This window comes from Rhinolophus hipposideros (genome assembly GCF_964194185.1).
Source record: "Rhinolophus hipposideros genome assembly, chromosome: 22".
Lineage (NCBI taxonomy): Eukaryota > Metazoa > Chordata > Mammalia > Chiroptera > Rhinolophidae > Rhinolophus > Rhinolophus hipposideros.
The window spans coordinates 16,450,565-16,466,610 of NC_138068.1; positions in this window are offsets into that span (position 1 = coordinate 16,450,565).

Below are 16,046 nucleotides of genomic sequence, written 5' to 3' on the forward strand. Positions count from 1 at the left end.
GATACCAAATTCACTCACATCCCCAGGACCCCTAAGGCTGGCTTCACCAGTCCTCTCTATACTAAACCGAAAAGATGTTACATTTTATCTATTAATTTATTTTTAATGGATGCATAACACATATAGAGTAAAGAACACAAATCTTAAGTGTATGCATTGAGGGTTTTTTTATGTATGCATAGAACCTAGTAATACAGATCAAGATGTAGAACATTCTCATCAACCTACAGGGTTTCTTCATATACATTCCCAGTCAATGCCCTCCCCCTAACTAGAGGAGACCACAATTTTCATTTCTGTCATCCTAAATAACTTTTGTTTGTTCTTGAACTTCATATAAATGAAATAATACACGATGTATTTCACTCAGCATAATGACTATGAGATTCATCTATGCTGTCGCATATATAAGTAGTTTGTTTATTCTTATATATTATTCTATTGTATAGGTATATCATAATGTATTTATTCATTCCCCTGCTGATCAACATTTGAGTCTTTTCAGTTTTTAGCTACTATGACTACGGCTGCTATGAACGTTTTTGTATCTATCTTTTTGAGGCCACGTGCTCTCGTTTCACTTGGACATATACCAATGTCTGCAATTTCTGGGACATAAGGTAGGAGTAGGTTTAACTTTAATAGAAATTAACAAACAGTTTTTCAAATTGGCTAAACCAACATACTCCATGACCTCATTATGAATATTCCATTAGCAACGTATGAGAATTAGAATTGTTTCACATCCTCACCAACACTTTGTACTATCATTTTTTTTTTCCTTAAGATTTTCACCATTCTACAAGACATTCTTCAAGTCTGGAGGAAAGCCCAAGCTACCGCTTCCTTCTTGACGAATACCTTCTATTTTCCTACGGTTTTCTTTTTCTTTTTGGGTGGTAATTGAATATTTTCATCCCAGTATAACTTATCCATCTTTGTAACCACAGTATAACATAAAATAAAAAAGGTATTACTTTGTTAATGTAATGTTTGATAAATTAAGAAATGAATCATTAATTGAATGGACCTGGACTTAAAAGAAAACACAACAAAATAATAGGATTGTTGCTCCTATGCTATTGAGTTATTAATATACTGAGGGATCACCAGAATTTTTTCCTGGGACAAATCCTGGTCTTTTTGTCTTCCAAAATTCTGTTAGATCAATCCTTGAAGAGTAAGATCATTGTCCATAACATCAGAAACATGAGTGAGAGTTACAGTTTAAATGCTACTACGCGTGCCAGCAACTATGGTAAATGCTTTGCATAAGTTATCATATTTAATTCTCTCAATAACACCGTGAGTTTGGAATTCTTTTCCTCAATTTACACAGGGGGCTTAACGAGTTTAAGGGTATTAATAGTCACTCAGGTACCATGGAATAGAGCTGAAATTTGAATCTAGGTTTGATGAACTGCAAGACAAGCAACTTTAACTTTTTCACAATGTAAACATGATAATTCAGCTAAACACACACCCACATACCCACACACGAAGAGTAAAGGAAAAGAACCTTTACTATTATATAGCTCATAGAGATGTAATCATTACACACCGAGTGGACATGTGATCAGGCACTTTACAGAGCTGTAGGTTAAATCAACCTCATGAAGCATTAGATCATTTCAGGGCAGTTGTACCTATTTCCATTAAATCACTTTGCATTGTAAACGAAGAAGTCATCACTTCAAATCTGTTAAGAAGACTATCATAACACTGACAATGTATCATTAAAGTGTACACAGTTATTTTAGTTATGATTTATGACTGTGGAACAAATCAACCCCAAATGCAGCAGCTTAAAATAACAACAGCCAATTATTTGCTTATGATTCTATAATTCGGATGGGCTAAGCTGGGCGTGTTGTCTCTGCTCCATGCAGTATTGGCTGGACTCACTCATGTTTTTGCCATCACTTGGGAGCTCTAGAAGACGTGGGTGCTTTAAGATGGCTTCATTCACAGGTCTGGCACCTCAGCTGGATGGCTAGAACGACTGACCTGGCTGGGTTTCTTTTTCCCTTTTAGTCTTTCATCCTGCAGGACCTCCCTAGGCACATGGCCTCTCATGCTTAAAGAGTCTAGTCCAGATTTCCTCACAAGGCATCTCAAGGCAAAAACAGTTATGTAAGTGGAAACTAAGATGGATGAAGGCGTATGTCCGGAAATTGCTAGCATCACTTTTACCATGTCCTCAATGTAGTCTTCACATTTTCATGTGCAACACACGTGAAATAGATGTGGAACCTGAAATTCTTATTTAGAGCAATAAGCACATCATTAGCAACCTAACTGGTAACAGGTCTTCCAGCAAAGAAAGAGTCCATCTTCTTTGTGCTGTCATGCCATGAAAATGTGTTTATATAGAGTAGAATGATTATATCTTCACCTGCCCTAGAATGATCCCATATCCATATGCACCATATGCAAGGGAACGATTGCATCTCTTCCTGCAATGTAATTATAACAGGTTTATCAACAATGCAATGATACCCATTTCTACCTGAAATACAACTGATATTATCATTATGGGCAATACAACCAGCGTATCTCTACCATAAGTGTAATTAACACATTGTCTTTTACACACTAAAGATTGCATTTCTAGGAGAAACGCAATAACAGTTCTATCTGTAGTGCAATGATCCCATCTATTTGTGCAAGTTAATTATCGCTTTTCCACTTGCCACACCATAATGATAGGTATTCCTGCAGGGCAGTCACTGCATCTCTGTCCTCGGGGTAATGATCACATATGCAAGGAGAGATAACAAAACTGTCTTCGGGGCAATGATCAGATTCCTTTGCACAGGGTAATGATAACATATCCACTTCAACCTAAAGATAACAGGCCTCTTGTCAATGCTCTGACGCCCACTTCCCCTGTGATGAGAGTGGGTGACAGATATTGACACAAGAAAGGTTCCAATCTACCAGATGTGTAAAGGTGGATCTCGTCAGAAGCAGAAATCTTACAGACAGATAGTCTCATGACAGGAACAACAGTGCCAGAGACAAAGATATTTTAGTTTAAATAGAAGGCACACTATAGTCGGTGTGGCTTTGGGTAGCTGGTTTGGCTTCTCTAAACTTAAATTGCAAAACTGAAGATGATAACATACCTTTTTTTCTTTTTTTTTTCTTTTTTTTTTGACAAAAATATTGGCATGAGCGTAATAACATTTTTCAACATAATGCCTGGTTCTTAACAAATGTTCATTAATTTTCTTCTGCCTCCAGTTGTCTCTGGACCACATCCTTGTCCTGATTCCCCCAGGATCTGAATCTCATTATGACCTATTCCCACTCAAACCTCATCTTGTATTTGCACATTCTTATTCTTAAGCTTTTCCTCTTAACCTCTCTTCTGATTTTGTTTGTTTCTGCCTGTCAATGCGATTATTCTTGTACATTTCAGAACCTTGCCTTCTACCTTGAATTCAATATTTACCATCGGAAACATATTTTGTTTTTTAGTTTCCAAAGTTGTTCTGCCTGTTTTCTTGTTTGGTCAATGGTATCACCATCTATCTACATAGTCAGGGTAGAAGTCTGGACATCAGCTCACTGCTCACCATTTATTCTGTATTTCCCGTCAGTTACCGTGTGCTTTACCCCTTTGATACTGTTCACTACCAGGCTGGACTTTGTTCTATGCCCATTGCTACTGTCTTAGCCCAGGCCTCACGGCTGTTCCCACAAATGATATTTAACCTGTCTTGGGCTGTGGAACTATATTCTAAGGAAAAAGAAAGAGATTAATGAATCTGAATGTAGGAAAGCACCAAAATGTCATTACACTATAAATAAGTAAAAGCAGAGGAAAATTTTTAAGTGGACAAAGAATATTGGTTAGGTATTTTTCAGATAAAATTTTAACATTCTTGGTAAACAAAAAATTTTATCAGTAAACTATAATTATTAATGCTTTGATAGAAAAACAGGAAAGTACACCAAGAGGCAATCGATTAAAGAAGGAATTCCAATAATTGATAAATGTAAAACAATCTTAATACCTCTAATAATTAAAATAAGTTCATACTTAAACAGCATTATCAGTTTCACTCATAATATTTTCAAAGATGAAAAAACAGAAAATTTTAGAAAAAAAATGATAGCTATCCAATACCTCTTCAAAGTAACCAAGTCCTCTCTATAGATAGATGTATAGATAGATAGATGATAGATAGATAGATAGATAGATAGATAGATAGATAGATAGACAGACAGATAGATAGATAAAGATAACTCAGTAGGGCTTGATAGATAGGAAGGGAACATTCCAGAAATCTTAAAGAAATGTAAAATACTAAAAATGATCTAATGCAGTATCCAGAAGAAAATTTCAAGGAACTATCATGCCTAACTGTGCAGAAAGTTATGACCCTTCCTTAGATTTTGCAAAATAAGTAATTAAGAAAATATCAGAAATAGACATCTAAGAATATTTTTAAAAGCAAACTAATAAATTAAGCAAGGATTAGTAGAATTAAAAAAATTAGTAAAATCCACATTGGATACAGAAAAGAGTATAATTGATGCTACAGGAGTTGAATCAGCAGTGTGGTGGGTATTTTGAGAAAACATCTGAAAATTTTTTAAAAAGGAACAATGAGATAAAAATGGCCAAAGGGAATATTAGAGAATGGAAAAAGAATAAAGAACCAAAATAGAAACAATAGGCCCTTTTTAGGAAACAGTCTGGTAAGGATCAGGAAAATGTAAAAAGAAACAATAATCGTATTTATAATAGAAGAAAATTCTATATTATGGGGGACACACTGCATTTGAAAATTGAAGAGATTTACTGAGAACCAGGTAAAAACCTAGAATGAAAGGCACAGGTACATTCCTAGCCCATTTTTTAACCACAGGGATTCTTAGATGCTAAAATCACTTGAGTACACACTCTGGTCTGAGTGAGGTCCTGTTCCAAACACTTATCCCATTTAAAATAGTTGAGTGTTTTTTCTATCACTGAAATTGCCCTTTGAAAAGTCACCACAAATATATGACATATGCTCCTAACTCTTGGAAGGTCATTTGGTGACAAGAATTGAGGCAGGAGGATAAAGAGTGTGTCCCAATGTGTTCGTGTGAGCCTGTTTGTATCTGTGTGTGCACATGTGTGTATGTGTCTTTCTCTTTTGAAGGGAGAGGGCAGAAAGAAGAGGCAGAGGTCGAAAGGACTTTACAAGCAGAAGGGCAAGCACTTGCAAATCTGGGGAAACAGAGAAGCTCATGTATGTAATGTGAAAAATACTATGCAGAGAACCAGACTGCAGCATGGATGGAGACTAGGGCCCTATTGTAGGAGAAAGGTAAAATGGGATAAAGAAGGAGGACAGTCAGTCACCCTCTCTGAGGACTGGGGTGAGAATTTAACAAGGCCATGAATATGTAAAACAGCAGAATAGCCAATCCTAACTATATACTCAGTAACTGTGCAATTAAAAATGTTCACCTAGCACCCAGATATTGTTTTCTAAACCTTGTTCTCCAATGAAATGAACCAGAGGTCCTTGGAGAAATGACTGATTCTAGGGTGGGAGAAAAGAAACTACAAAATGAGCCTGGAGCATCTTGCAGTGCCAGAAAGTAAGAAGGTGGTCAAAGAAGAAAAGGATAAACTTATTGTCAAAGAGATACAAGGGGCCAACCTGAAAGGGCTCCCAATAGTCGAAGCTGGAACAATTTGAGCAACAAAATAAATAATGATAATATTGGATTATAACCCCCAAATCTAAAGTAAAAAAAAAAAAAAATCCCATGAATTTATACTGATATAAATAAATGATTGGATAAACAACATAACAGAGAAGAAGGAACAAATCTTGCTCACAAAAGAATTCTAATTAATAAATGTAGAAGGATGAGGGAAATAAAAATCACCATTGGACCACTACAGTTATAATTGCTGGAGGCACAATCCATTGACAAAGTTAAAATCAGTGTGCAATAAGTTTAAGGAAGAACAGGATGTTTGCATCATCTCAGAGTATGTTCTTCCAAATTTGCTTATTACTATAGTGGTTTTAACATATGACCATAAATTCTTTGATAACTTTCCTTCGAAAAAATAGAGCTTAAGCTTCTCCCCTTGCGTGTGGCTGGACTTAAGGACTTGCTTCTGTACTAATGAACATAGTACAGAAAAGGAAAAATAACAACTTTACGGTGGAGAAACTAGGAGGCACCACGTTAACCGAGTAATCCAGATTAACACCACTGGTATGAAGATATATTAACATGATGTGCTTCTGATGCAATGTGCTAAGTATACCAGCTCTGTGATATTCTTTCCAAATGTCAGTAACCTCGATCTATGTATGTAACAACACCAGACAAATCCAAATTGGGAGACCTTCTACAAAATACCAGACCAGTACCCTGTGAAAGTATCAAGGTCATGACAGGCCAGGAAAGACAGTCACTCTCATAGATCGGCGATGACTAAGGATACCTGAGGATCAAACACAACATGGTGTCCTGGATTGGACCAGGAACAGAACAAGAAAAAAAGGGGAAATCCAAACAGAGCTTGCAGTTTAGTTAATAGCATATAGGAATGTTAATTCCTTAGTTTGGATAAATGTACTATGGTTACATAAGATGTTAACAACAATTGTCACCCCAATAAACTTTAATTTTAAAAAAAGATGTTAATATTAGAAGGAGCTAGATGAAGTTTGAACGGGAAGACTCTACTATCTATGTAACTCTTCTGCTCCTACCATCCCACCCACGCCAGGGAGAAGGCGATTCTTGGTTAAATCGACCTTTTAGTAATTAGCGCGCCCTACCTAAAAAGTCAGGAAGCATGAGGAAAAGAGTAAGCTGTGTGACCTGACTCTTTATAACTTTTCTCATTGTGTTCCTTATTATATGGATATGCATTAGGTTGGTGCAAAAGTAATTGTGGTTTTTGCAGTTATTTTTAACCTTTTAAACCGCAATTACTTTTGCACCAACCTAATATATATATTCCTTGTCTTTTATTTTATTTAGACGCTTTCTAGAGTTCAACTGTCGCTCAGGGCATGAAACTAATTTTCTCCTCAGCGATGGTTGCCGAGCTGCATGCATAATAAACCCTGTTATTACTCTCGTTATTAAGTGGGCTGTGGGGGAATGTGGATGGACTGAAGGGAGGCCACATTCCAAAGGCAGGGGCTCTTCCTAATGCTGCCTGCCCTCCCTCATCCACTGAGACTGCTGGGCCAAGAAAGAAAGCACAGGTAGAAAAAAATGCAAATGATCCTGCTCCTTGACATGGAGAAATGTCAGAGGTCTGCATTGGCTTTGAGGCACTGACTTTTGTGATTTATTTAATGCATTATAAAGTCATTCTTTATTGGCCACTTGAAAGAACTGCATATATTGAGAACAACACTAAGTCAGGTACTGTCCTGGGTATTTTATAAATGTTATCTCATTTAATCCTCCCAGTAAATCTATGTGAAAAAGCTGTAGTTATCCTCTGTTTATAGATAGGAAACTGAGGCTTCCTCAGAGATGCTTACGTTTTCCACATGGTTAGCAGGAGGTAGAGGCTTGATTTAAATCCAGGGATAGCCGGAGTTGGATCCTGGACTGTCTCTGATGACATCACCTGGCTTCCTGGCAGAGTCCACAGATTCCCAGGATACACTTTCATACCTTCATAGGTACCAGAAACAGGAAGCTAGTTTCCTGCCTGGTTAAAAGCAGCAGGGTTCCCGAGTTTTAATATGCATGTGAATCACCTGAGAACTGGTTAAAATGAGGAATCTGAATAGTAGGTCTAGGGTGGGTCCTGAGGGTCCTCATTTTTAACAGCTACCAGACCACCCTGACAGTACGAGTCTTTGGATCACACTTGGAGTAGCAATGGGGCTGGAATCCCATTATTATGGAGTCACATTTTAGGCTTCAAATAGAAATGTGGAAATCTTTCACATTCTTAACTCTGCCTTTGTTAGATATATGTATCACAGGTATTTTCTTTCAATCGGTAGCTTTACCTCTCCATGGTCTTTTAATAGCGCCTTTTGGAAAGAAGTCTTTAATGTTGACAAAGTCCAGCTGATCAGTTTATTTTCTTTTATGGTTAGTGTATATTATTTCCTATTTAAGAAAATTTTGCCAGACTTAAGTGTTTGAAGATTTTATTTATGTTTTCTCCTAGAAATTTTGTTGTTTTAGGTTTTACATAGATCTACTATCCATTTTGAATGAATTTTTATGTATACAGTGACGTAAGATTTGAAATGTATTCCATGTGGGTTTATATCAGTGCGATTTCTTGAATTACTGTCATTTTCCCATTGAAGCATCTGGGTCTCTTCTCCAAAAACCAATTGATCACATATGGGTGGGTGTATTTCGATGCTTTTTATTGTTCTATTGACCCATACTTTCCACCAATACCACACTATATTGTTAACTGTAGAAAATTTTGAAATCAAGTAGTATACAAAAGAGCCCTCTAATTTTTTTGTTTTTACAAAATTGCTTTGGGTAGTCTTTACATTTCCATATATATTTAAAATAAACTTGTCAACTTTTTAAATGATTTATTTTATTTTATTAAATTTATTGGGTGACAATGGTTAGTAAAATTATATAGGTTTCAACTGCACATTTCTATAATGCATTATCTATATATCACATTGTATGTTCACCATCCAGAATTTTTATTAAAAAAGACATGTCTATCGCTTCCAGTTTTCTCATGTATGTAAAACATAAATGGTACATTGAGTCACTACTTGCTGAGTGCCAACCTGCAAGCTGAGACGGTCTTAACACTATATTGTCAGTACTTGGACAATAAACATTTCTTAACTAAATTAGTGAATGTGTGACTGGTTCTTGAAAGAATAAATAAATGAAGATTTCTTACTTTAGTAAGAGCAGATAAAATGTTATCCAAAAAATAAATAAATAAGAATCAATAAATCAATAAATAAGGATCTGTACTCAAAGTAACTAAAAAGAGAAAAGAAAAATTAAAAATCAAGAAATAAAAAAGCTTGCAAACAAACAAACAAACAAACAAAAGGTATTATGACTCAAGTCACCTCAGCTATTCAGCATGTAAGATTCTGTTTACCTTAAAATATTGCCTCTATACAACACAATTGTTTCACTTCTTTGCAAGTGAAAATATCAGTGGCTGCTGATGTTGGCAAGGGTCTCCTAGTATAAGTGCTTTGCATTTAAGATTGTACATATATATATAGATGACACGTTCATGAATTTCCCCTTCCTCTCTTTCACACAATCTTGAATTTATTGCTACCAGTGTACATATCAATTTCTCTATCATTGCTACAAACATGGTTGGGCCTTTAGTGACTACATATTCACAACATAGTCTGACACTCCCTTACCATCATAAAGACACTGCATATGATTTTTATTTCCTAAGTTTGGACCCCCACCCTTCCCCCTACTCTTTACTTTATACGTCTAGATGAAAGGGACTATCATTGCCCAAACTTTCTCCTTTTAATCAACCATGATTATTTTCAAATCAGACTATGGGATGAATGATGTCTAGCAGTTACTCAAATGATCTGAAAATTATGGATCTCACCCAGTGCCATTTTTGTCATCTCCACACATGAAAGAATCAAAGGAACTTCCCTTTTTGAGTTCTGACCTTGAAAACACAACCCACAGCTTTTGTCATCTCCCAAAGCCTTTCCTGCTGTGAACAGCCCATCGGAGTCCCCCAGACAGCTGTTAGAACTCAGAATCAATTTACTTTGGGGTGAGGACTTGAGGGACACAGATGGGTGAATTACAGGTGTTCAGCTTAGTGACAGACCCTACTTGGCACAGTTTAATATGGGCTCCAACCTGTTTCAGCGGCAGGGCAGCAAAGCTGTCACTCTTTGCCCTGGAGAGGCTGGTAGGTTTTGGCTGGGTGCCATATGCAATCCCATTACAAGGTCAATTGCATGTTTTTGGTTTTTGGAAGCTGTTACAACTTGAGCTAGTCAATGACTGTACCTTTACCCGGGGTCACATTTCTCTCTTTAGGTTTTAACTGAGACTCTAAGGTGACTGTTCTTTCCATTCAGCTGTTCCATCCAAGAACCTATCACTGTAGTTCCTGCCCCATGTTATGTCACTGATTTTCACTTGCTTTTTCTTTTGCTGCTTGTTTACCATTTCTCATCTTTACATTTGCATAATGCCTTCCAGTTTCTCACTACCATGACTTCTGAACCTTTCAGGCATTCCCTTGGTGCATTATTACAAACAGATAAAAGCTCTGAAGATGAGGAACTCAATTCTATGGAAACTAAGGACAAGAGAAGTTAATTTAGGGACGGAGAGAGGTTCAGGTTTCAATGGGTGGAGCGCTCTTCCAAAATGAAATCTACAAAGAAGTGGACAGTGGTAATGGTAAAATAAAATACCCCCAGACCTGAGTGGTTGAGCATAGCATGTGGAAACTGGGTTCCAGGCAAAGTATTCTGAAAACCAGAATGCCTTGGGAATGGAGAAACCATTTCTAAGGCAATGAGGATCTGAGCCCTGAGATGTGATTCGTTACACTGGATTTGTGTGCATTTATGGTTTGAAAACATGCCAGGCGTGCCCTATCCAGACCATATCATGACCTCTGCAAAAATCATATCTATCATTTGAAAGGCCTTGCTTTCCGTAACTCCTTCTGATATGCTGCCAAAAACTCGAACAGCTATTCCAATTACACTTTAATTGGTACTTTATATTCAACACATAAGAAAACTCACCATAAACAAAAGCTGTTCTTTCCTGAACTCTGTGAAGTTGAAGTATCTGGATCGCGTGCTAACTATATATTTATGAAGTTCCGCATGTGGCTGAAGTCAGCCAAGGCCCACTTCTCCTCTTTCAGGCCTGATAGCCTAAGAAATGCTTTATATATGATGATTTGTATAATAGTATTGAAATCCTCATCCCTACAGAATTCTTGCAATGGTGAAGAATAGAAGGAATAATAAATAGTCAATCCAGCTGACTTTTTATTATTATTATTATTTGAGAAATCAATACTAATGCAGTTGGCATTTATGTAATCAACCTCTTCCAAGAATCTCAAAACATATAAACTTTGTTGGTTGGTTACTTAAAAGTAATCACTTGCCCTGACATCATTAACCAGGTCTCACATATGGAACTGGTTGTAAGGATCAAATACTGAGACTTAAAATTTCTGCCAGTCGGTTATGCCAGTCCGTTACCCTTCCTATTCACCTGCACCCATGCACGTAGGTGAGGACCATTAGGGAGCTGAGATGAAGAGAGGAATTAAGATGTGTGTATTTAATCAACCAAATTACTGAACATCTCCTCCGTGCTAGAGTCTGTGGTGTGCATAAGGGACACGGTAATAAACAAATGAGCTTTGCGGACTAGAAATTCAGTTTGTAGTGAATAAGAATTATAACAACCAACAGATAGGGAGTACACAGACAACATCCCGTGTCCTTTAAGCCCTTTACATGCATGAACTCACTCAGTCTTCATATCTACACTATGAAACAGGGTCTAACATTACATCTAATAGACACCCCCCACCCAGATATTAAAATGCTTACATTGAGCCTTAGTTGCTTCAAATGATTTTTAAAGATATACATAGCTTTCAGACAGACTTCAGATCCCCATTGTACCCCTTCTCAATCTCACTTTCTACTCTCCCTCCCAGAAGGCAGCTGCTCTTCCACAGATGATACGTATCTTTCCTATTTTTAAAATGAATATGCCGTGTATATCTACATACATATTAACAGTATATTGTATCGTTTTGGGTGATTTAAAAATTTGTGTCTATGGTATAATTCTCTTGCACCTTGGTGTATTCACTCAATATTGCATTTTTGGAATTTATGAATGTTGACTCATACAGAAATAGCACATTAATTTTAACAAGTATATAGTATTTTGTTGTGTTAATACACACGATACGTCAATTTACTTTACTATTACTGGGTACTTGCATTGTTTTCAATTATTCTCTATTACTTTAATGCTTCACATCCTTATATGTTTTTTTCTATGACACATACCTACAAGTACTTTTGTAGTTTCATAGGATAGGGACATCGTCAGCTTTACTAGATATTGCCAAATAGCTCCCAAAAATGGTTGTACCAATTATACTCGTATTGTCAATGTATTAATGTTCTAGGTTCCCAATAACTTCAGCGGCATTTGGTGGTGTTAGAAATTTAATTTATGTGAGTTTGATAGATGTGAAAAATATTTCATTATTGAATTAGTATATTTATAATTACGTTTCTACAAGATATTGACTGGTGGAGATATAAACAAGGTCTGACAATTAAGTTCGCGAACTTGTTGCAATGATGTTGCTAACCTTTTTTGATATCAGAGGGATTATTCATTATGAATTTGTACCAACTAGACAAATAGTTAACCAAGTTTACTGTTTGGAAGTGCTGAAAAGGTTGCATGAAAAAGTTAGACGACCTGAACTTTTTGCCAACAATTCGTGGATCTTGCATCACGACAATACACCAGCTCACACGGCACTGTCTGGGAGGGAGTTTTTAGCCAGTAAACAAATAACTGTATTGGAACACCCTCCCTGCTCACCTGATCTGGCCCCCAATGACTTCTTTCTTTACTCAAAGATAAAGGAAATATTGAAAGGAAGACATTTTGATGACATTCAGGACATTAAGGGTAATATGATGACACCTCTGATGGCCGTTCCAGAAAAAGAGTTCCAAAATTGCTTTGAAGGGTGGAGTAGGTGCTAGCATCAGTGCGTAGCTTCCCAAGCGGAGGACTTCAAAGGTGACCATAGTGATGATATTCAGCAATGAGGTATGTGGCACTTTTTCTAGGATTAGTTCGCTAACTTAATTGTCTGACCTCATATATATATTTTTGTATCTATCTATCTATCTATCTATCTATCTATCTATCTATCTATCTATCTATCTATACATATATTTCTCATGCTATCTTTCTGTTTTTTGATATAAAAGTTATATTATTTGTTAGAGAACATTTCTTCACTTTTTTAATTAAAGTTTATTGGGGTGACAATTGTTAGTAAAGTTACATAGATTTCAGATGTACAATTCTGTATTACATCATCTGTAAATCACATTGTGTGTTCACTACCCAGAGTCAGTTCTCCTTCTATCACCATATATTTGATCCCCTTTACCCTCATTTACCTTCCCCTTTCCCCTTTACCCTCTGGTAACCACTAAACTATTGTCTGTGTGTATTCTCTGGAATAGTTTTAGAAAACAAAGATTTGTGTTTCTTAAAAGTTTAGTTAACCACTTATAAAACAATTTTGATAGAGTGAAAAGGTATAGATTCATTAATTACTGGTACTTTGTAGTTTATATTTTTATTAAGTCGATGCTAGTATTTATTTCAGTATTATAAAATTTTCTTACATAGTCGTGTGTTTATGTCGTGACATGTGGTGACATGTCTATGTTTATGTCCTATTTCAAATAGATTTTTAGTATTTCTTATTTGTGCAAATTCCTTATGTTTCTTTTTTTGTGATTGCTCTCATTTTACTTGGACCATCTTCCACGGAGTTGTCTGTTTTATTAGTAATTCCAAATGATAAATTTCTGGCTTGGGTACTTTTCTCCATTGTTTTTTATTTCCCATTTCCTTTTTTTCTGATCTTTTGTTTTTAGTAGCTTCTGTACATTTTGTAGGAGGAGCTAGTTTCCTTTTCTTTTAAAATCCTGAGTTTAATGCTCAGGTTATTAATTTGTCATTTTTCTTATATTCAAACTTATGCATTGAGGTTATAGATTTCCGTCTGAGTACCAATTTGTCTTCATCCCACTAATTCTGGTACACTACAGTTTTGTTATTATACAAGTGTTTTTAAGAGGAAGACTCCCAAACTACATCTGACAAGAACTTTTCTTTGGGTATTTATTATAGTCTTTGCACAGAGCCTTATCTCATTTTCATTTCACAGACATGTGACAGCATTCACAAATTATATTGTGTATATGACTTTTGGAATTTGGGGGACATTTCCCATGTTATTGAAAAAGATAAAAATCTCTAGAAGCCAAATGCTCCACAACAAAGAAAGGCACCATATATAATTATAAAAGCTTTCTAGGCAACCAGTAGACAATAAAAAAATAGAGAAACTCCTCTAAAATATGTTAGCCAATAGGAAGTATCTCCTGAGAAAATAGAGGTGAAAGCCTTCTATGATGTTTAAAAGTGGAAAAGATCTTATAGATCACATAAAATTATACTTCATTTTACGTAGGCAGATTGAGTCTCAGTGAGATTGAAAGACTTTCTCAATTTCACAAAATAATTGGAGATTTCCAGTGTAGTTGTTACTGTGTTATGGCTATTAATCTTATACCTATTTCCTCCTGTCTTCTTTCCCAAGAAATAAGGATCAACACATTTGTGCAACTACAGAAAACTCTTTAATGTTACTATATAATGCTTTCTTTAGGGGCAAGGCTAGTAACTCACAAAACCCATTTATAGACGTACAGAAAGCAGTCATGGACTTTGAACCTGCTTCCTGGGAAAGCATACATACAACAGCCTGAGACAGCTCCTGCTGACCCCTACAATGTTTTCTTTTACCATTTCCAAATCTTGAGTCCCTTTTACATGATTCTCATCCATTCTACTAATTGCTGTTTTTCCTCATTCATTAGGTTTAACCTTGAACATCACTTCAGGGAGGACTTTGCTGACAATATCATTTAAAATAGGTCCCGGATCCACTCTTCATTATTCTCTCAATCTTATAACCCTTTCACCTCCTCGTCATAACACCACCATGTGGAATTATTATATTTATTAACCAGTTTACATTTTTTGTCTGTCCCACTAGAATACATATTTCATGTCTAGTTTATCATTGTACTTCTGGTGCACATCACAGTTCTGGCCATAGTAGGTACTTATTGAATGCTAGAAGCTTGAATAAATGAATAAATGAGTGAAAGAACATCTCCAATAGACCTTTATTGAGTAAAAATGATCTCAGTGAAATATGTGACAAACACAATATGTTATATTCATATAATGTCCCTAAACTAAACTGGAGAAACATAGGTGAGAGATCTGGTATTGATTACTATTCCCCAGAGACAAATGCTTTTAAAAATAATGATGGGTAATTTCATTTCCAGTAGTGATGGACTAAGTTGTTTGCACATGTTAATTTTTCCCAGAGAAAAAGTAAAAGAGGGAAGTGTTATAAATATCATGTTCCAAAAGCATCAAAGAAATAAAAAGATAGTGAGTAATTACCTGGTAGAGATCTATTAGAGTTTGAGAATTCAGAGATGGAGTCTAGCAGTAGAGGCTGCTTTTCTGGATCTCATTATATGCAAATCCAGAGAGTTAACTGAAATTTTGGGCTGTCAGTTAAAGAGATATAAAAGGTATGAGTGCAGATTCTGTCAACCAGCCCAAATTAGCCCAGATTTCATAAGGTTCTATCACTTTGGGCCGAAACTCTAAAGGCTGTAGCCTAGTAGTAAGGGTAACAGCTTTGTATCACTTTACTCTTCCCAAAACCTCAAGCATTAAACTGAATTAAGATGTGTTATATATACACAATGGAATATAGCTCTGAAATAAGAAAAGATAAAATACTGTCATTTGTGACAACATGGATGAATCTTGAGATTATTATGCTAAGCAAAATAAGTCAGACAGAAAAAATTGAGAACCATATGATTTCATTCATATGTGGGATATAAAACTGAAAGCAACAAAGGAACAAGACAAACACACAAAGAAACAAAAACTCATAGACACAGACAACAGTTTAATTGTTACTAAAGGGTAAAGGATGGTAGAAGAGGGTAAAGAGGGTCAAATATATGGTGATGGAAAGAGAACTAACTCTGGATGGTGAGCACACAAAGTGATATATAGATGATGTATTATAGAATTGGACACTTAAAACCTATGTAATTTTACTAACCATTGTCACCTCGATAAATTTAATTTAAAAATGTAATTATTGAAAGGAAAAGAAAAAAAAGCCCAAAACA